Source organism: Camelus bactrianus, chromosome 14, assembly GCF_048773025.1.
Source record: "Camelus bactrianus isolate YW-2024 breed Bactrian camel chromosome 14, ASM4877302v1, whole genome shotgun sequence".
In the NCBI taxonomy this organism is placed as follows: domain Eukaryota; kingdom Metazoa; phylum Chordata; class Mammalia; order Artiodactyla; family Camelidae; genus Camelus; species Camelus bactrianus.
Genome location: NC_133552.1, coordinates 8,373,235 through 8,394,083, shown reverse-complemented (window position 1 = coordinate 8,394,083; position 20,849 = coordinate 8,373,235).

Below are 20,849 nucleotides of genomic sequence, written 5' to 3'. Positions count from 1 at the left end.
CATCAGCCACGTCTCCTGAGATCCATGGAGGTGAAGTGAAAGTTCTTCCTCCATTTAGGGATTAAGAAGCTGTGGCATGCCATTCCCAGAAATTCTGCCAAAAGTTTTGGGGGTCAAAGGAATGCGTAGACCTTACTACAAGGCCTAGTCTCATTTCAGCAGCAGCTTCTCTTCCTTCAGGGGCAAGCCGGGTTATTTTTATGCCTCGGTTTATTCCAGGTCCCTACGGTCAGGGGCAGAGTATACTGACACCTTTAGCCCAACAGCTTGCACTAAACCAGCCAAGTGACATTGACTTATGACCTTCCCCCTTGGGACCCTCATTAACCATAAGTTATGACACACAGGAGGACCCTGGAATGAGTCAAAGCTTGGAATTCATTCTATTTTTAGCGTAATGGTTCCCTCTTCTCTCATTTCAGATCAGTCCTTTCTCAACGGCTGCCTCTGAAAGCCGGCCAGCCTCCAGTTGCTTAAATATCGTTACTTAGCCTCATTATTAGAAGAAAAATGGGAAAGCCAAAATAAAGAAGCGCTTTCTTCTATAAGAGAAAAACTATCCTAGGTAGTAATTACGCCATTGTCTGAAATGATCCTATTAGGCATTGTCTTTCCATCAAAATTAGACAGTACAAAGGAACTAGCAAGAGAAAGGAGCTGGTGGGGAAAGTAGTTTCCATTAACTGCTGGTCAAAAGAGATGATGTGTATGTTCTTAGTACTGGCTTACAGGTAAGAAGTAAGCATTAATTCTTGACCATAACAAGAGTAAGTGTCTGTGGATTGTTTTCCTTGATAGTCCCCTGTGTGTTTTATAGTATTAGATTAGGAGTTCTTAACCTTTTTCTTTCTTTTTTTCTCTTCTTTTTCTTGTGGGGGTGGGGGAAGTCATATACTCCTTGAGAACCTGAAAAATGCCTTGAGGCATCCTCCTTGGAGATTTTCATAAATTGCATAAAATGTCAAGGGGGTCAGGTGTTCTCCTATTCCAACTTCCACCCTACAAGGAATAGTAGGTAAACCATGATCAGGAATTACCTTGAATGAGAAGTAGGGATTTGCCTTTGAGGAAACTGAGTTGTGTCCTTGGATGTTTCACTGATTGGCGTCTAACCTTGAAATGGTGGCCCAGTAACCAGACTCCACTGCCTCCTTTATTCTCATTATTGTGACATTTTCAACATAGTTTATAAACAGTTTCTCCCACACTGTCTCACTGTACCCTCTTGGTCAAGAGGAGTAAGGGTTTTAAGCGCGGTAACTGAAGTACAAAGCAGGCCACTGACTTCCCGGAGGAGAGAAAGAGCATTGTTAAGTCCATCACATGCAGCGAGCTGTGAATGCCTTAAAGAGACTTTGCACGAGATTCAAAGTCAATGCAGCTTCCTACTTTTTCAGAGAAAAAAACCTCAAACAAAATGTACTGTTTATATGGCACCCCTGCTCTTGATTTGTTCTTTCTCACTATGACACCAAAACTCAATAACTGGAAAAACAAATTCAATGTGTCTGCTACCAAATCCTTATTTAATGTGTGAAGATGGGCCACAAAGCAGGAATACGTAGGATGAAGAAAGCCTGCATGGGTGCTTTCATGGGGTGAAAAAGGCACTAAGTAGAATGGAAATGTGATCTTGAAAAATTAGTGCCTCTTCAGCACCCCCACATTTTCCCCCTCAGAGCCTCAGAGTTGACTGGAAAGGCCCTGTGATTGCCTGGGCCAAAGAAATGTCTGTGTTTCATCTCTGGAGGCACGAGGACAGAACAGACACTAGTACCCACTGGTGCCTGCACAACCCAATTCCCACTGCTCCCTTCCTGCCGAGGCTGTACTTAGACACTTCCTTGCGTGTTATAGGTTGCCAGGCTCTCCTCAGGAAGGCGAGGTCAGACTTTACCATTGCTCAGACTGGAGGGGGAACAGGTGCGGTAGCATCAGGTATTGGCAAGTATCTCAAAGTTCATCTCCTCATTCAAAAGAGTTTGTAACCACGGGCCTCTCATTTCACCATTAGAGAAGCTTTAAACTCGATTAGATCTGAGAGAGCCCATCTGCCTTCCTCCCTCCTGCTCTCCTTCCTCCCTCTTCCTTTCTCTCTCTCTGGAACTTACAGGCAGGGAAATATATTTGTAGGTAGTTAAGGATCTGTTGGACTTCCTGTCTATACTGTGACAGGATAGATCTTCTTGAAGACCAGGACACAGAATTTCATCACTCTGTGATAGCCAAGTTTCATTTTACAGATTCAAGAAACGGGTGTTCAACAGGTTGAGATGGCCCAAGGCCACAGAGTTAGTCTGGGGCTAGAAGTGATGCATTTTGCAGAAACTCAAAGGCAGGCAGAGGAGTAGGAAAACTTTACAGTGGAAAAAGGGAAGGTGGGACAAGGTGTGACCTGATGGGAGGCGGCTGGCATGCGGAAGCAGGAGGAGGGCTAGCTAGAAGAGGGGCATCCTATGTGACTGGTTAGCAGAGCGTTTTTGGCTAATTAACTTCTGAGTTGGAAGCAGGGATTAAAAATAGGGACGCTGACAGTTACTGGCCAAGTCTCGACTCTTCTGGGCTGTCTGCTCAGAGTTGGCCTCAGAGCTCGGTTTTACATGTGGTTTAGCCGTTGTCGGCTTGTATATTCAATCTCTCAGGAGGGACTGCTAAGGAATGCAGAGGACTGTCTCCCAGAGGAGACATATCAATGATATCATTTGATATTTTTCCATCTTCCTTCTCCTTTACCCTCTGTGTTCCATCTATTACAAGTTCTCTCTTTGAGAAATCTCTCTGATGTTCACTCTTTCCCTCCCACCAAGTTCTTTTCCAGACACATCATCTCCTCTCACAGGAACTGCTGAAACTCTGACCTAGCTAGATGCCTTCCTCCCCTCTCCTGCGCCTTCAGTCCATCCAGCAAATTGGCCACTCTTAGGCTAATTATCACCAAACCGTATGCCTTTGTGACACCCAGGCCCAAAGCAAATGAAACAACACCTAATATGGCTCCATTCTGATCAGTTAAGACCAAATTCGTAAAGACTTCAGCCTGACTTTCAAATCCCTTCATGATCTGGCCCACGTTGCCAACCTGGCTTTATTTCCCTTACTGCCACCTTCCTAGCTCTCCAACACTATGGGCAGTAACCCAAGCAAAGGCCCTGGAATAGGTGCCTGATTGGTTATGTATTTGGTCCTCAGTTAAATCATGTGGTTTCTTTATGTTGTACGGCCACAGACTGTGCCCTTGCAACAGGTAGTCACCACACAGAAATATGTCATAAGGTCAACCCCAATTCATCTTTCAGGGTTTTTTTAGTATTTTTATAATTCAGATCAGAAAGCATTTTTTTCATATTCATCACTTCAAATGATTCTCCTGATAAACCTGGGAGGAAGTTTGACACAATATTTTATAGGTGAAAAAATACATGGTTTCATAAATCACATGATTCACCTCAAAGTCACACAGATAATAGGTGGGAAGAATAAATAAGTAAACAATATTTTCACAGTCTCTTTACTTAGAACCATGTTCTGGGTATCTATCCACCTGACCACTTACTGTATATATTTTTTCCGACTGCTATAGAATACTTAGGCAATATATAGAAGGGTAAAAATGGAAGGAAAAAAATCATCTATAATCATATTCCCCTATAGATAAACAATGTTAACATTTTCTTTTCAGTTCTTTTTCTACTATTTTGAAATAATTGATCCCAAACTATATATAATTTGTATTACTCTTTGTTAATTAAATGTATGAGAAAGGTATTTCCTATTTTAATAATAAAAAGAGTCATACAAATATCTGATGCATAATATTTCACCTTTTCCTACATCATCTTCCTACACTGTTGGTGGGAATGTAGTTTGGTGTAGCCATCATCGAAAACACCATGGAGATTCCTTAAGAAACTAAAAATAGATTTACCGTATAATTCAGTAATCCCATTCATGGGCATATATCTAGAGGAAACTCTAATTTTGAAAGATATATGTACCCCACTGGTCATAGCAACGCTATTTAGAATAGCCAAGACATGGAAACAACCTAAATGTTCATCAACAGATGACTAGGTAAATAAAATGTGGCATATATGTGTGCATGTATATATATATAAAATATATATATACATACATTTATATATATATATATTATATATATAATATATATAGTGAAACAGTACTCAGCCATAAAAAGAATAAAAATAACACCATTTGCAGCAACATGGATGGAACTGGAGATTGTAATACTAAGTGAAGTAAGCCAGAAGTAGGAAGAAAAATACCAAATGATATCACTTATACGTGGAATCTAAAAAAATGATGCGAATGGACTTATTCACAAAACAGAAACAGACTCACAGACATAGAAAACAAACTTATGGTTACCAGGGGGGAAAGGGTGGAGAGATAAACTGGGAGTTCAGGATTTGCAGATACAAACTACTATATGTAAAATAGGTAAACATCAAGGTCCTACTGTACAGCACAGGGAGCTATACTCAATACCTTGTAGTGGCCTGTAATAGGGAGGAGTATGAAAAGGAATATATATGTGTATCTATGTGTGTGTGTGTGTGTGTGTGTGTGTGTGTGTATCTGAATCACTGAACTGTACACCAGAAATTAACACAACATTGTATGTAAACAGACTATACTTCAATTTAAAAAAATTTCATCTTTTGCACATATAAAATGTAATAAACTATACCCAAGCAATTAAACATTTAGTTTGCTTATAGCATTTCTATTTTTTAAATATTGCTATCATTTATTTTGTCCATGAAGTATCTTGATCATTCACTGAGAATAGTTCTAAGATTTCCATCACTGAAAGCAATACTGTTCGATATTAGAAAATTATTTTCTAGAAAGGTCATTTCAGTTCAAACTACTATCAGTGGTTAATGGGAATAAACACCTCAACTCACGATCACCAACACTGAGTTTGATATGTTCTCAAAACCTTACTAAGTTTATGGGGAAAACAGTGTCTCATTTTAACTGGTATTATTATTGTTTATTGTTATTGGGACCAATTTTTTTTCAGATTTTCATCAGCTTTTTGTATTTCCTCTGTGGGAAATTTTTGTCTCCTTGCCCATTTGGGTAACGGGGTTGTGGCTGTTTTCAAATTGATGGATAGGAGCTTTACTTTTCACCCTTGTGATCTCTCCTCAGGCAACTACAGAGGAGGCCTATAGCGCACAGTGTAACCCCAGCTTCCACAGATTTCGATTTGTGGGTTCCTCAGAAAGTAGCTAAACGCCTAGGGGTCACATCCGGCAAACAAGGGGAGGTTTTCCTCAAAAGAACTAGATTGGAAAGTTCTCAAGAACAGACATCCCTTACTCTTCTTTTACATCCTCAGTGGAGACTAACCCGATCCTGGATCACACTGAAGTACAAAACAAACACTTAACTTCTCAGCTTAGGATCAAGTGGGGAACCAGATGGTAAAGCAAAGTTCCTGATTTGCCGAGGGCCACAGAGCACATCAGGGGTGTCCCGTGCCCTCGACCAGCCACCTGCTGCACGGATTTCCAAGCTCCTACGGTCACATGTGTTTAGGGAAAGAGTATTAATGATTCCAAACAGTATAAATAACAACCACACACCAGCAAAGAGCTAGACCTGGTCAGGACCAGCCCGTGGAGGCAGAAAGCCAGGCAAACTCAGGGCCTCTCCCACTGGCATGGAATTATTACAACTAGAGAGATTTTTTAAATTGGAGAAATTTTAATAATTAGAGTAGTTTTAACTGTTAGAAACGTCTTTTTAAACCATGAGAAATTAAGAAAAGTAGCACAGATAATAGCACTATTTCAAAACACGAAATCTTGCTTAATGTTATTGACGTAAAAAACATATGAATTTAGTGAAGACAAACTGCTCCATTACAAACCAGGTGGAGCCCTGCTGGGACGGGCTCCCTCCGGCACACAGCGTCACTGGCCCCGCCACGCCTACATACCTAGGCTCTATTCCTCTTCTCAAAGGTAGTCTGAGGACCTCTCAACTTTTCAAAAGCTCTGTTCAAACAGAGCACTGGCATCCCCAGAATTTAATAAAGATTGTTATCCAAGAACAGAATGTGACACTATATCAAGTATGATTTAAGCCTCTGAGTTATCAAGATTTCAATATTTTATTTGGGTTACATAGTTTCCCAGCTTTGAGTACATGCAAAGTTTGAATTTATGAGCAATGGTATAGTTGAAGGGGTAAGGGGAAGGCTAAGTCTGGATTAGCTAGCCCAGAATGTCATTTTTCTAGAGAAGAAATAGCTGCCACTGATGTCGGAAAGATAAATTTTTAAACTTGATTTTTTCCCCAAATTGTGGGCCTACTAATCTCATTTAGCTTGTCCAAGTGAAAGAAGACTTTTGATCTGCCCTATAATTACATCTCAACAAGGATATTTTTGCTTTTGCATCCCTGGTATCTTCAGCTGGTGAAGAATCACTGGAGTGAAGAATAAAAAGTATGATGAGAAAAAGATACTCCAGGCTAAGAGTCAGAAACTGTCCATAAATTAACAAGTGACAATGTTTTAATAATTTAGATTTCTTACCTGCCAGAAGAGGAAAAAACTAACTACATCTCCCATAGTTTATGAACTGTAGACACAAAAGCATTTTGCAAAATTAAAAGCACGACCTAAACATAAGCAGCTTGTTTGTATGTTTATAAAAGAATGACTGACGATAGCCAAAAGGTGGAAACAACTTAAATGTCCATCAGCTGATGAATGGATAGCCAAAATGTGATTTACACATACAGTTGAATATCATTCAGCCTTAAAAAGGAATGAAATTCTGATACATGATACAACGTGGATGAAACTTGAAGACACTGTGCCAAGCAGAGTGAGCTAATCACAAAATAACAAACGTTATATGATTTCAATTATATAAGGTACCTAGAATAGTCAAATCTATAGAGACAGAAACAGAACAGTGGTTACCAGGGGCAAGGGGAAGACAGAAATGGGGAGTTATTGTTTAGTAGGTACAGAGTTTCAGTTTGGGATGATGAAAAGGTTCTAGATGGTGGTGATGGTTGCACAACAACAGGAATGTACTTAAAGGCACCAAACTGTACACTTAAAAATAATAAATTTTATGTTTTATATATTTTACCACAATAACAAATATATACTACTTACATAATATAAAATAAAAATATAATTTATAGAAAAAATATAATAATTAGAAATTATGATAGATTCACTGGTGTAAGCAGTATTGGTAATGAACATATCAATAATTTAGGTAGGTTTCACATTGATTGGATTTATGTAAAAGGGTGGGCTCAGCTACTTAGATCAAAATATTACAGTATGTTTGTGTACATAAAGTGAGGAGGCAAGGTGGCCTTTAGACAATTATATCTAAAAATTCCAAAGGAAATTAAGGACTCTAATGGAAGTTTCTATAACCATGTTATAAGAATAAGTTAAATAATTACTTAATTTTCCCCAGAACTTACTCCCAAGCAGTTCAAGAAAAAGCTTTGAACATCTGCAAATTTTCTGCAGGTTGAACTTTAAATCTGCAATTCCAAAGCCTCTGCTGTATGTTTTGATACCTTCCTGGGCTTCCAATATTCTAACACTTACTACTTACCTGTTTCTCTTTCCTGATAATACTGTGAGGTCTGCGGGACAGGAATCATGTGACTTCTTCAGCACTTGAATATTCAGTACCTAGCACATGGCCTAGCACTTAGGTGCTCAGTAAGTATTTATTGATGAATGAACAGATGCATGGAGGTGATGGAATCATATGTTAAGCATATTTTAGATCTAAATTGGCTTTGTGATACTATCACTCCAGTGAGTAAACATGTCCTAATACACTACACCCAAGACCCTTACTAGAAGGCTGCAGGGTTCAGGCTCTCTACGAAAAGTTCTTGGGATGGTTTGTCTGGGCACAACTACCCCTCTTAGGTAAGCCCCAGGGTCTCTGGTCTGAATGAACCAGGACTTAAAGGGCACAATCTTCTCATTGAAACCCCCTTGGGAATACGGGTTTCCATAAGAATCTAAATTATTCTGAGGACTTCCTGGATTATGCATCCACAGTGAGACTCTCAGGGCCATTCAGGAAATCCATGGGAGATCCTAACTTCCATCCCTACTTTAAATTCTCTGGCCTGGTAAGTTGCTGTAGCCCATGACCCCTCTACAGCTGCCACTCAGCTCTAGACGACTGATGTGGAATAGGGGCACAGACCCAGTTAACCAGACCTGGTTGTTTGGGAGGAGCCCATAATCTGATATTTAATGGAAAATTTCCAGCTTTAAACATTTTAAAAATATTTTTGAGTCAAAACAAACAAACTAAAAAACAAATCTGTAAGCCAGTCATTTACCTGAATATATTGAAAAGCTTGCAAGACCTTTAGATATGTTTTATATTAATCTTCCCTTTTTTCCTTCCATTCTTCTTTACTTCCATTCTTTTTTCTTCCATCCCCCTCTCCCTCTCTTCCTCTCTTTCTCTTCCTTTCCTTTCCTTTTCCTCTTTTCCTTCTTCCTTCCTTCTATAATATTTATTGAACAGCTACTACTTCAAAGGACTATCTTTAGCACTGAATATAGAGCAAGGAAAAGCAGACTATATAAAATCAGAGTTTAGATTCTGGTGGGGCAGGAGGGGAGACAGGCAGTAAGTAATTAGAATACATAGTGAAAATTGCTATGGAGTAAAATAAAGCAGGGAAGTTGGGGTAGGTGTTGCAAATTTAAATAGAGCAGTGGGGAGAACAGCAAACGCAAAGGCAGGACAGGAGTGTGACTGGCATGGACCAAGAGTAGATGGCACCATTAACCTGCTTAAATTCTTCTGCACTATGAACCTCTGCTTCTGGTAAGTGGCTCATTTTCAAGCATTATCACCACAAGTCTCTGAGGGGGCCCATAAGCAGCATTCCCCTCTGGACTTGAAACCTGGGCTATGCATGGCTTTAGCCCTGGGAACCAATTTCTGATCCTCCCTCTGGCTGTTGTTATACTGTGCACATATGGAAATGTACCAACAATTTATGTTGTTAATGCACTCATTTATTCATTGTGAAATGTCTAGTATGTGCCAATTGCAATACAGAATGCTGGCGAATCAAAGATGAAAAGTTACAGCTTATACTGTTCACAGAGCTTGCATCTAATACTAAGAAGCAAAGGTAAACATAAATAGATGAAAAAAAGTGCCTCAGGTGCTCGACAAAAACAAATATATATATATATTTTACATACACACACACACACACACACACACACACACACACACACACACACGAGGATTAATCCTACCTGGGGAGATCAGGGTTAGAAAGGGCTGGGAGGGGAGAGAATAAAAATGTCTTAATTTGAGAGCATAGCAGTGATTTATAAAGTCTCCACTTATTACAGACTCGTATGTCATTAAACATTGACTGTAATTTATTAGCCCTCTGGGTTGATGTATTAGAGACAGTCATAGTGAAAATACCATCAATTCTTGCCAATAAACGTATTTCTCCTCTGAAGGAACTATCCACTGCTGCAGGTCTGATCTCAGCTACATCACACTTACGGAGAATTTTAGTTCATGCAATTCAAAAGAAAAGTGTATTAGTGCTGTTTATGCCCACTTACTGTAGAGTAACATTTAAATTTGAGTTAACCTCTCAGTAATAATTATATTCTGAATTTGCAAAGACATTAGGGATTAGGTCTGCTTGTCCCATTAAAGTTAATTATAAGAAAGAAGGATTCCTATTATTAACTTGTATTTCTAAAGCATTCAGAATTGTGAAATGCCATGCTGTTATTTTGTGTACCTGCTTTTCAGCATTTGTCTAGGGGCCTAAAGACAGGCAAGCGGTCCCTTTCACAAACAGAAATGAGAACCGCCAGGAGGTGTGGCTTGTCAAAGGCCACAGGACCTGGCACTGGAGAGGCAAGACAAGAAGCCGCAATATCTGATTTCTGAGTATTATTCTTTTGATTAAAGCCTCCTTCAGTTCAGTCAGCTACAGAATATTTAAAGGCCTACAAAAATCAGGCAGAAGTATTTCCAGAACTTTCCATGTCTGACTAATCAAGGTAAAAATCATGAATTAACCTACAGCTTTAGCACCATGGGCAGAATACTTCACAGAAATTTACCTGTTTTAAGTTTCAGCAAGTTATATTTCAACCCTTATCTTACTCTACTGGATTTTTTTTTTTTTGAGCTGTAGTTCACATACCATAAACTTCCCCCTTTTAAGGTGTACAGTTCAGTGGCTGCAGTATACACCCAACATTTTAAAGTCATCACCACTAATTCCAGAGCATTTTTCCCACTCCAGAAAGAAACCCCATGCCCATTAACAGACACTCTCCATTCCCTGTTTCCCCAACCTCTGACAACCATTAATTTAGTTTTTTTAAATTGAAGTACAGTCTATTTTACTAATCTACTTTCTGTGTCCATGGATTTACCTAGTTTGGACATTTCATATAAATGCAATCATATGATATGTAACTTTGTGTCTGGCTTCTTTCACATAGCATAATGTTTTCAAGTTTCTTCTGTGTAGTAGTACATATCAACACTTCATTCTGTTGTTATAGTTGAACAATAATTCCATTGTATGGATACAAATCACATTTCTTTAGTAATTCATCAACGATGAGCATTTGTATTGCTTCCACTTTCTGACCATTATGAATATTCATGTATACATTTTTGCATGGACATATGTTTTCATTTCTCTTGTTTATATACTCAGGAATGGAATTACTGGATCATTTGATAACTCTGCCAAACTGTTTTTCCTGAAGTGCCTGTACCATTTTACTATCCTGCCGTCTATTTTTGAGGGTTCCAATTTCTCCATATTCTGGTCAACATTTGTGTTGTCTGTCTTTTTTATGACAGCTATTTTAGTGGATAGGAAGTGATATATCATGGTGGTTTTGATTTGCATTTCCCAAATGGCTAGTGAGGTTGAACATGTTTTAACATGCATGTTGGTCATTCATGTATCTTCTTTGGAGAAATGTTTATTCAAGTCCTTTGCCCATTTTAAAATTGGGTTATTTACCCTTTTACTGCTGAGTTTTAAAGTTCTTTGTATATTGTAAATGTTAATCTCTTATCAGATAACATGATTGTGCAAATATTTTCCTCAGTTTCGTGGTTTATCTTTTCCCTTCCTTGATAGTGTCCTTTGAGCACAAAAGTTTTTAATTTTGATGAAGTCCAGTTTATCGGGTTTTTGTTTTGCTTCTTGTGCTTTTTGGTGTCACATAAAAATCCATTGCTGAATCCAAGAACCTAAGATTCCTTCCTATGTTTTTTGCCAAGAGTTTTACAGTTTTACATTTCAGTATTTGATCTATTTTGAGTTAATTTTTGTCTGTGGCGTAAAGCAGGTGTCTAACTTCAATCCTTTGCATGTGTGTATCTAGTTGTCCCAGCACCATTTATTGAAAAGACTGTTCTTTTCCCATTGAATAGTCTTGGCATCTCTGTCAAAAATCAGTTGACTATCAATGTATGGGTCATTTCTGGACTCAGTTTCCATTCTATTGATCTAGATGTCTATCCTTATTCCAATAACACACTGTTTTTAATCACTATAGGTTTGGAATAAGTTTTGAAATCAGAAAGTTTGAGTCTTGTAACATTCTTCTTCCTCAAGATTGTTTCAGCTATTCTGGATCACTTTTATTTCCCTACAAATTTTAGGATCAGGCTGACAATTTCTACAGAATAAGGCTGCTTGGATTTTGATAGATATTACACCGAATGTATATGAATTTCAAGAGTATTGCCATCTTAATGATATTAAGTTTCCCAGTCCATTCCAGAACACCGGATGTCTATTGACTTAGGTCTCCTTTAGCTTCTTTCAGAGCTGTTTTACAGTTTTCAGCGTACTTGCACAAGTTTTGTTGAATTTATTCCTTAGTATTTAATTCTTTTTGATGTTGTAAATTAAAGATACAACTGGTGGTGTCATTAAAAAACAGCTACTGTTGCTTATTAGATACCAAATACTGGATTTGGCACTGAAGCAGCGGGGGAATAATTCCTATAAAGCAGGAAAAAAAGAACTATGAAACTTCTCTGGCAGAGTATTTGGAAGAAATTAAAAATACTGTGCTAAGAATAAAACTTCAGACAACCTATATTTCATAATGACTATCTTGTTTTTATTAACTAGAGGGTTTTGTTTTTTTTTGTTTTTTTTGTTTTTTTACTGCTTCTGATTAAGGACAATCGTGGCAGTTGAATGCATTAGCTTCACTTTCTATTTGGATGAGACATAGATTCCATTTGCTACTTTTTCACCCTGACTACCGAAGCCAATCCTTTTTTTTTTTTTTTTTTTTTCATTTCAAAGCTAAATTATCAGGGTACCATCTGTATTCTAAAGTGTTCTGAGGTCTTTTGAAGAAGAGTGATGGGTGGATGGGTGGCATGATGGACGGATGGGTGGTGGGTGGGATGATGGCCAGGTACAGACACTCATTAAACCAGTATTTATTTTGAACCTATTATGTGTCAGGATCTGGCTTAAGGCTGGGGATGCCCAAATGAACAAATGCTGACAATATCCTTCCATGGTATTTATATCCTGGTGCAGCCAGAGAATAGCGAACAGGTCTATTATTAACGCAATAATGACAGACTGTCTTAAGTGTTTCTAAGGGAATACACAAGATGACATGATGGAAAGTGAATGGCTGAGGTGGGAGGGGAGGGTCATAAGACTGTCAGAAAAGGCCCCTAAAGGAGGTCACAGTAGAGCTTAGACCTGAAAGATGAGAAGCAGGAAGTCATGGAAAGTCAAGAGAAGTGCATTTCAGACTGAGAAAACAACAACTAGACAGGTCTTTGTACATATAATAAATGTGTAAGGGAGCCTTGGGCCAAAACCCAAAAACAAACAAAATACAATAACAACAATTTTGCTAATTATCTAAAATCTAGATTACCTGGGTTTAGTTAATTTGGTCAAACTAAATCTGAGTCTCATTCCAATAGCAAAATAAAAACTATTGCTATGAGAACACAAACTGCTAGCTAACCAGGTACGATGTAGGGCAAGTGGCTTCTTCTCTAGGTCTTAGTTTTCTTACCTATACATTGCAGAGACCTCACCAGCTGCTTTCTGAACTTTTTACAGCTCTAAGGCCATCCTTAATACAGAGGGGAAAACTGAGGCCCAGGCAAGGAGTAAAGTGAAGGAACTAACTTTCATTTAGGCATTAGGGACCACTGTATGTGAAACCCTTTTGTTAAAAAGTCCCATTAAATTCTCCCAATGTTCTGGATTAAACAGTATCCTTTCTATATTAGAAATGGGAAATGAAAGTGCACAGAAGTTAAGTAACTTCTTGGGTCTGACAAACTGATACGTGGCATAGCTGAGATTTGCTCCCAGAGCTGCTGACACTAGAACTCACTGAAGCAGGTAACAGCATGGATTCTGGAGTCTAAAAGTCATGGATTCAAATCCTGCCTCCACTTATCAGCTAATGAGCCTGGGCAAATCATTTAACCGCTCTGAGACTCAGTTTTTGCTTTTGGAAATAAAGTTAATAGCATCTACCCAAATGGGGTGTTGAAAGATTAAAATTAAACTTGGCTTATAAAGTATTCGGTTGGCTCCTTGCACAGAGTAAGCCTTTAATAAACGGCAGATGTTTTCATTTTATTTCCCTAAGGTTGCACAGCAGATGGAACCAGGTCTTAAGTCTTCTACATCCCAGAACAGTCCTCTTATCATTGCCCCATATGAGATACACTGTATTTAAAGAATGAATATATTCACTGAGTACCTGATGAAATATACAATAAAATGAAAATAATTAAGAACAAAAATAATGAAAAAGAAAAGCAGCTTATTTTCCACATATGTCAGAAAAAGCTTCTGGATACTGTTCTGCCAAATGCTAAAGCTAAATTCTTTGGGACTGAAAACTTTGCTAGATCTTTCCCATTTATAGCACCTTGAATAAAAGGTCACATCATGAGACAGGGATTCAATCATCTAGACATGTCAGGCCTGTTGCTCAAAGTCCTTCAAGATAGTTTTCAGCTAATAGGATTATCATTGCTAGTATTTTTTTTTAAAAAAGAGTTTGGTTAAGTATTTAAATAATTGGAATACATGGAAAGCCAAACTACAGTACATGATTCAGGTCAAATAACTTCTTGGGGAAGGAAGAGCAGGGGCAGGAGAGGGGCTGCTGAGTGACCTCTGTTGGCCTGAAGCACTAGATTCTCACCCTGGACCATGTGCATAATTGGCACAAGAACACTATGGGGGGCTGTTTGTTAACAATAAATATTGAACATATTCTTTCTCCAAACAAAGTAAATCATGGGAATTACTAGGATGATGTAGATAAATATTTTTGAGATAAATTTTTTTGAGTCTCATGAGATGTGGATGAAAAGAAAAACATATTTTGAATTTCTGTGTGATCCCACCTTCTTCCAAGGAGAGCAAATCCCTTTGCATTCTTCTAAGGGCAGATATAAGCCAGACCCTTTTACAACTATGTACATCAGAGTTACGGAGGAACTGCGCCAACATCAATAAAACGCAGATATATTTTAAATTAACTTTGGAACTAGTGAAAGCATCTAACTTCAAGGGATATTTTAATCGAAAAGTTTTTCATTTTATATTTTAGGTGTGTTTCATACTTCTCTGTATAATTATTAAATGCAAAATGAGAAGCTGCCTGTGTATGAAGAACTTTCTTTCATATCATTAAAATTTACCATTGAACTTGTTATTTGCTCAAGAACTTATTACCTTTTCAAAGTTTTATTTAAAAGTCAACAAATAAAATGTTGTATTAGATGACACTTTTTACTTTTGAAAAGCACTTGTGTGTAGCATTTCATTGTTTCCAGTTCTTGTAAGAATGTAATATATCTCAACACCCTACCCCACCCAACCCCTGCCCTTGCCTTCTGGCTACAATTTTGAATAAGTTACAGTTGATCTAAATTTAATTTTTTTAAGTTGAACTTGAGCATGATTTCAATGGTGCAAAATGATGGCCTAGATGTCTGTATCTCACTCTTACTGTAAAAGCAAAATCTTTTACATGGCAACACAAACTAGGCACTCAAATTTTGATCTCCAGAGATGCTGTGCCTGACTTTTCCCCTTTCCCAGGTCCTCCAGAGCCAATGCAGGTGCCGAGAAACTCATAGCCAAGATGTGTGGGAGTTTGAAGGGATTCTTGGGCAGAATTCTCTGGAGTCCTTGGATTCCTTTATATTAAATCCATGAATGCTTAACGTACCCTTCTCATATATGCTGGCTATTGGGGAAGAATATTTTCCCTAAAAGGAGACTACTGATAGAAAGGCACAAGAAGAACAACAACATGGTGTTTATTTCACCATACTGCATTTTGAGATTTTATATGAGTAGCATGGAGATTATTCTTCTCTGTCAAGGAGGAAAATTAGTTGGGTCAAGACTAGTTGCATTCCAGTGTGGCTCTTCAATGAGAAAGAAAAGGACTGTGCACCAGGAACACACTCAATTTCCATTTGAAAAGTCATCACATGAGGTTTTATTCTTACAATTGGACTTAATTGGATAAGCCAATTTTACATTTGCTTTGATAAGTTTTTATCCATTTAAAAAATTATTACCATCTCTCTGACAATAGCTGTTGTCAGTTATTGCTCAGATGCGTGCTCTGTGTAATATCCTCCGGGCGGAAAAGTCACAGAATCCTCAGTTCACTGCAATAGTTGGTGCCAGGGAAAGAAAAGAGGAGAACCCTCTGTGATGTCGCTGCTGACACGTGCAAATAAGATCTGTCCTAGCTGATACCCCGGCTCAGGAAGTCTACCCTCCCTCCCCCAGGCACTCCTGTGGGCAAACTTCCTGGCCCAGAGAGCAAGTACTGCCACCGGCCGACTGCCACTGCGTCCAGCGTTAGGAGCAGAGCCCTGCTCTTAACACTACTTAGCAACAGCACTTTTTTCATAATAACAAATCTCCTAATAAGACAAACCTCTGAAACTGAGGTTTCTTCAAGTCTCCTGTTGGTGAGTGATGTGAATGGGTCAAACCACTTTCTACCGCACTGCGTTAAAAGAGCACATGCTCACAGTGAGGAGAGTGGTATATCCTCGTGTCAGTTATCTATTTCTTTGTAACAAACCCCCACAACTTGGCAGTCTGAACACGCTATTTATTTGCTAGCAATTCTGCGGGTCAGCAGTTTGGGCTGAGTCTTGACCCTGGGTGATTCTTCCCTCCTTAGTCTTGTCTGGGATCATCTATACATACAGTCATTTGGCAGCATGACTGGACGTGGGTTGCCCAAGCTGATGTCACTGCCTGGCAGACAGTACTGGCTGTCAGCCAGACCTCTCTCTCCCTGGGGTCCTTCATCCTTAAGAAGGCTAACCATACATAAAGGTCTCAGCGTTGCAAGGTGATAGAAATTGGAGAATGCATGGCCCCTTGCAGTAGAGGCTTGCAGATCATAAGACTTTGCTTCTGCCGTATTCTGTTGGTCAACATAAGTCGTCATGCCAGCCAAGAGGCAAGGGGAAGGATAAACAGACTTCACCTCTAGATGGAAGGAATGGCAAGGTCACATTGCAAAGGACTGCTGCATCCATCTTGGCAAGAAATCTACTGCCAAGAGCTAGCAGCAAAGAACTTGAAATAAAACCATGGAAAGATTCTCTTCAGAAAGAAAATTTCAATGTGCTTCAATTTACTATTTCTGATTAAAGAGTTTTGTTCTCCAGTGATGGAAATGCAAATGTATCACATGCATATTGTTATAGTGGAGCTATCTGAACATCTGAGTGCTGTCATTTCTAGAAAAGCCCATATTTAAGTTGATATGCACAGCACAGAGAATACTGTACATTCCCTGAAATAATTTGATGTTCAGTAACTCAGGCAGTTTCACAGACACCTGAAAACAACCTTTTGGTCCAGAAAATAACTGTCTAGTCCTCCTCTTATTTCTTTGGAAGATTTTCTTAAAAGTCTGTTCTCAGAAACAGCTCAGGCACCTGGATAGGGAGGTCTCCAGAGTTCTGATTGCTTCTGTTAGCTCTAAGTGTGGCAGAGAATGGTTGTTCCTCAGGTCTGTCCTGAGAGATTCCCTGGGAGGGTGTGGAGTGTTCTAGGAGGCATACTCATTGATTTAATTGTACTTTTTTAGAACAGAGGCTTGCCCGAGTTACCTCATGCAGTTGCTGGTGGGTTTTTGTTTGTTAGTTATAATCTTGGAATCGTAGAATGGCTGGAACTGGGAGGCTATCGGCAGCCAGCTGGAGGAATTGACTTCTCCCCCTCTTTTATGGCCTGATGCTCTCTCATTTTCTCTCCCTTTCTCTCATACTATCTGTTTTTCTCTGTCTACTCTACCATCAGGCTTCTCAGAGCCACCTGAGGGCATTCATATTGCACACCGACATGGGGTGCTATGCACATTACAGTCCATGTGAAGGGACCCGGAGGGGTAGGGACCTTCATCTAAGACACATTTTCCCTCACTCACAGTAACTAGCATTTATTGAGCACTTACAATGCGCCAGGCATCGTACTAAATGCTTTACAACAATTATCAGATTTAATCCTCACAACAACCCAGTGGCACATAGTATTACTTTTTCCACTTTTAGGATGAAGAAATTGGGGCTACAAAGATATTATCTTATTCCAACACTGTCACATATCTAGGAAATAGCCAAACTGGGGCCAAATCCAGTACTCTGTGCCTCCAAAGCTCATGCTTTTAACTGTCTTCAGACCCCTTCAAAGCCTTGATTTGCACGTGGGCAGTCCATCATTGTCTCTCTAGCTTCTCAGCCTTATAGGTTCAGTTCCCACTATTATATAAAAGGTTGCTGATGATTAATTTCTCTGTTTACTAATTTCCTTACTTAGAATCTCAGCTATAGCCTCAACACTGAAGCTAGCAAGCACTAAGAAGCCCTGGTTTTAGAGAGAACGCAGAAGAGCAGTCAGACACGTCCTCCCTCCAACCCTTCATAAGGCCAAGGCGGTCTTTTGACCCTGACTCCCCCCTTAAGGGGTATTTCAGGAGGTCAGAAAGCACAATGCCTAGGATAGGGGACAGGGCCCTGTGGGGAACCCGCAAAAGGGCCCTACGGGGGAAGGAGCATTAAAGAGCTGCTGTACAGATGATGCTAACAACCAAATTACTGCAGCACCTACCGCATAGAAGGTGTTCGCTCTTTCCCTCTGGTCCTGTTCTGAGGCCCCCGACACACCAGGAACGGAAGGGAGACAGAGGAGGAAATGTAAAGAGCTACAGGGAAAGAAAACATGGGAGCAGGTTTCTCTTCCCCCTCAGGGCCCCCACCTGGAGTTAGTCCCCAGCTGGGGTTTGGCGGGGAGGTGTGGCGACAGCTTTGAATGAGGTGTGAGGTTGAAATTTTAAAATTGAACTACGTTGCACTTCTTAATACATTAAAGTGAACCATAATTATTAAAATCAGCAAATAAGGCCATTTTCTTAATAATGGAAAGAGAAAGGAAACCTGTGGTGTCTGCCTCAGGTATCACCCAGAGGCACAGACAGGAAATCCAAAGGAGGGTATTTGAAGACATTGGTTGTAGAAAACAACAATAAAGCTATGTCCTTTCTTGCACCTCATGAGTAAACAGATTTCAAGCATTTCTTTCTCAATTCTCATTCCCCAAGAGAATCCTGATTGGCTGAGGCCGCCTTTATTCTGGGCCACATTGTAAGTCTCCAGACAGCTGCTTGTGCCAGGAGCCCAGCTCTAGTCCAGCGGGCGGTGTCTAGGGCAGATGAAACCCAGGACAAGGCCTGAAGGACTTCCCTTCAGCAGGCACAACAGACAGGAAACCTCCCCTACAGAGGTTTTAGGCAGAGGAAAATACTGGACATTCTCTCCATCTCTAGGGTCTGCTTAGAGGCACCTGTGAGAGGACTAGCCTACCTGAACTGGGCTCAAAGCCAAACAAAGAAGGGATGTGTGTATGTGTGTGTGTGTGTGTGTGTGTGTGTGTACACACATACGTGTGTATGCACTATTTAAATTACCCAAGTTAATTTACTGGAATCCAAGAGAATCTCAATATATTTTGCATAGATACACCCATACATACATAGTAATAAAGTTGGAGGCCTCTCTTTTCTAAGCCCGCTTAAAGCAGGGATCCATCTTTTCCAGGTCCTGAGTTCAGAGTAATTGCTTAATAAATGTTTCTTTTTTTCAAAAATTGTCCTTGTGTGTGAGTTCACCCTGACCTCTTGCCTCAGTCCAAATCTGATCTTCCTTGATCTCAGCTTTATTTGTTCCTAGGCAAGAAGGGAGTTTATGTTTGTTCCCAGAGTTCTTGGCCCCTCTGCAGTATCTGGGGGAATCCCACAGCCCCCACTGTCTTGCAGCTTTTGAGGAAACACAGAGTAGAAGACAGAGCAGGGACTCTGATGTCAGTCAGACATTACTAAATTACCTACCTGTGCCACTCAATGGCTATGTGATTCAGGGCAGGTTCCTTAATGTCTCTGAGCTTCCACTAACTAGTAAATGCAGCTCTCAGAAGTCACCTCAGAGTTGTTTGGAAGGCTTAAACGAGAAATAGAGTTTTCTGTGGGGTGCCTGGAGCAAAGGGGGGCACAGTTCTTTTTAGTAACCTGCCAGAGCAGCCACCTTCCTGCTCCTGCCCCTGACTCTCTCCCTGAGAGGGGCTCTTTCCAGGCCCAGACTTGGGCTCAGATCCTCTCTGTCTCTCTTTAAATGTTTCTATTATCTTCCTCAAATTGGCCGCTGGACACAGCCTTCTCCCTGCATTGCTCATCAATACTCCCTCCTTTTGATATTTTCTAAATCCAGGTGCTTATTTCTTAAGCTTTAACTTTATTCACAACTCAATTCCCAAGCTTCACTCTCTAGTCTGTTATCCTTCTCTCCTGTATAACCACAAAAAAAATAAGGCTGTCTCAATAACCCTCATTAATTCATGAATTCAGTCATTCATTCAACTACCCTCCTGTGAGTATTCTGTACTGATACCAACTTTTTCAGTGGGATCATGAAAAAAAGAGAGAAGGGAAGACACAAAAGTGAAAAGGAGCCCAGAGTCTAGCAGGAGAACTTGTTTGGTAACAGTCGTAACTGTCTTTGTCACGTGATAGTTTACCTTGAAATTAATGCTTAAAGTCAGTTTCCCTTTTTCTTTTTCATATTAGCATAACAAAACTGCCACAATCCTGTTTATTTCTATTCCAGCAGCTTTCCTGGGACAGGGTAGGTTTTTGCTGCAGAAAGTTATAAGGTTGAACAACTTGGTTAAATTTTCTGGAATTCAGTTTCTTGATCTCTACTAATGGGAACAACAATCAGTATCTCCGATTTTTTATGAAAATCAAAAGAGAGAAAAGAAAGATCCAGCATCAGTCCAGGAATACAATAGGCACTCAGTAAAGTCTGTGTCTCTCCCTGCTTTCCTTATTAGCAAAGAAAAAAAGAAAAGCAGCTTCCTTCCTCCACCCCCATCAAGAAGCCAAGAAGTGTGTGCTTCACTCTTCTCTTCTTGACCTGGGACTGGGATCAGTCCCAACCAGAACACCGCTGTACTGACCTCCTCCCACTGCCTCAAAAACCTTCTTCAAATCGTATTTCTGAGCAGGACATTTACAAGCCTGCAGGGAACCTAAGGGTCTGCTGTCTGAAGGGTCTCATGAGTAATTGTCAAAATGAGATTTATTTGACAAATAACAAAGCCGTATGCCAAACCCATCATCAAATGGCAAAGCCTCCATTTGATGGAGGTCTCCTGTGCTTAGTTAGAGAAGAAGGGTGGTT